The sequence below is a fragment of the Piliocolobus tephrosceles genome, chromosome 3, assembly GCF_002776525.5.
Source record: "Piliocolobus tephrosceles isolate RC106 chromosome 3, ASM277652v3, whole genome shotgun sequence".
NCBI lineage: Eukaryota > Metazoa > Chordata > Mammalia > Primates > Cercopithecidae > Piliocolobus > Piliocolobus tephrosceles.
In genome coordinates, this window is record NC_045436.1 from 16,115,318 (window position 1) to 16,117,643 (window position 2,326).

Below are 2,326 nucleotides of genomic sequence, written 5' to 3' on the forward strand. Positions count from 1 at the left end.
GACATGGATGCAGCTGGAAACCATCATTCTTAGCAAACTATCACAGGAAGAGAAAACCAAACACCGCATGTTCTCACTCATAGGTGGGAACTGAACAATGAGCTCACTTGGACTCGGGAAGGGGAACATCACACAATGGGGCCTGTCATGGGGAGGGGGGAGGGGGGAGGGATTGCATTGGGGAGTTATACCTGATATAAATGATGAATTGATGGGTGCTGACCAGTTGATGGGTGCAGCACACCAACATGGCACATGTATACATATGTAACAAACCTGCACGTTATGCACATGTACCCTAGAACTTAAAGTATAATAAAAAGAAAAAAGAAAAAAGAAAAAAAAAAAGAAAGAAAAATGGAAAGGTCAAACAGCAGAAACACTGTGAGGTGGTTTTTCAGATGAATTTCTAAGACTGTGCCCAGTCATAGGATTCTATTACCTCATGATAATCTTCTATAAATTTACAATAAAACTATTTAATTTTGGTTGTGCTTTCCGGTTTCAAAAACACTTTTGCATACATCATTCCACATGAATTTCATGATAGCCTTGTGAGAAAATCCAGGCAAGGGTTACCATCCCTATTTTACAGACAAAGCTCAGAAAGAATCCCATAGCTAACATGGAATGGTGACCCAACCCAGGTCTCCTGATTCCAAGTCAAAGGTACTTGAAGTTTTTCAATGATTCTCAACATTCTCTTGCTACATGTCAATCCATGGCAAAATTGTTATTCAAACGAGAAAAAGAGACTACGAAATTACCTCTACAAAAGTTAAATTGACTCCATTTAAAGCGCTGTTTTTCGTTCATTCATTACAACTGTCTTAATATTAGTATTAAAAGGTACTGCCATTCATTAAGTGACAAAAGTAGTTTCTTTCATGTCTATAATTGGCAAAATTGAAAGTTGACCATCAACTAGGTTCTCTGCCCCACAAATTCCTGGAGATTTTTCTGCTTATGTGATCAAAATTCTGGAAACCACCTGAAGGGAAGATAGAGATAAGGTCGAGTTCACGAGACTGGCCACAAAATTTGGAGCAGTCTTTGTATTCAGCAAATCTAACAGTAGATGGCTGTTCTAGCCCTGGAGAAGCACAAACCACTCCAGAAGCTATCAGGCAAAAGCCTAAACATGACCTCACATACACATCCCTGACCCTCCCAGTGGTTTTGGAGGGACAATTCCCCAACGCCAGAAAGTATCTGAAATCTGCAGCCACTGAAACTTCCTCAGTGAATGCCCAAAGTGTCCTGAACGTGATTTGGGAACTATCTAGAAGTCAAATACAACATAATTGTGTGAGAACAAGCCACACGGCAGACATTAACATTAAAAGTTAATTGTTATTTACACACAAGACAGTGTTTCTGACTGGAATCCATGCACCCTGAGTACATTTAAACATTTTTAAAGTAATGACACCAAAGTGAGCCATCATGCGCTATCATAGCCATGTGTGGTTTTTATAAAGCAGAGCTCACTTATAATTCAGCTTTTACCCAGCTTTAATTTTCTTGAGGTATAATCTGGCAATGTGTGAAACCACTTGATTCGTCTATTTTCTTTCTAATATCAAGCCACAAATCTCCGGAGATGCACTACATTTATTTTCCCCACTGTACCAACAAAACAAACGAACCAGAGCACAACCTATTTTAACAGTGTGGATTACAGAATGGTTAAGTCAATCACCACAATGAGAGGTGATCGCGAAGACGGCTGAAATAAGGAGATCAGCTTGCTCTCCACATATGGGCACTGTGAGACTTAAACTGCAGGCATAGTTAAACCCTGCAGCGCTGAGTGGACTGAAACCAGAGCCCTACCTCCGCACTCCATTCACAAAACTGAACTGATGGTAATTAATTCATGATTAGCTCAGTTCAGCTTACTATACGAACATAAGCTTTTGCTGAGTGATGTAATATTTCAAAAGTGAGACTGTGCTATGGAATTTATTGGACTTCCTGAAATCACCAATGTAATTGTTTTTGCTGTTCACATATTAGGCGCAGTCTCAGGAGGAAAAGCTGATTCTTCTCATATAATACTCTTTCCCCAAAGTTTGAAAGTCTGTCATCTTTCTCAATATACTCACTTCGTTAAACAGTTTACGGCTTGCAAGAGGGTCACAAAGTCTGAGTAACAAAATGACTGTCCTGACAGATTTAGACAATAAAACACCAGATTGTTATATAAATGTTTTTCTCAGAGGCTGTTTCTGAAACACATACTAAATGCAAATATTGAAACACCTGCATGCCAAGCACAACTCTTTTAACAGATGTTAATCCCTATGCATTTGACCAATGGATT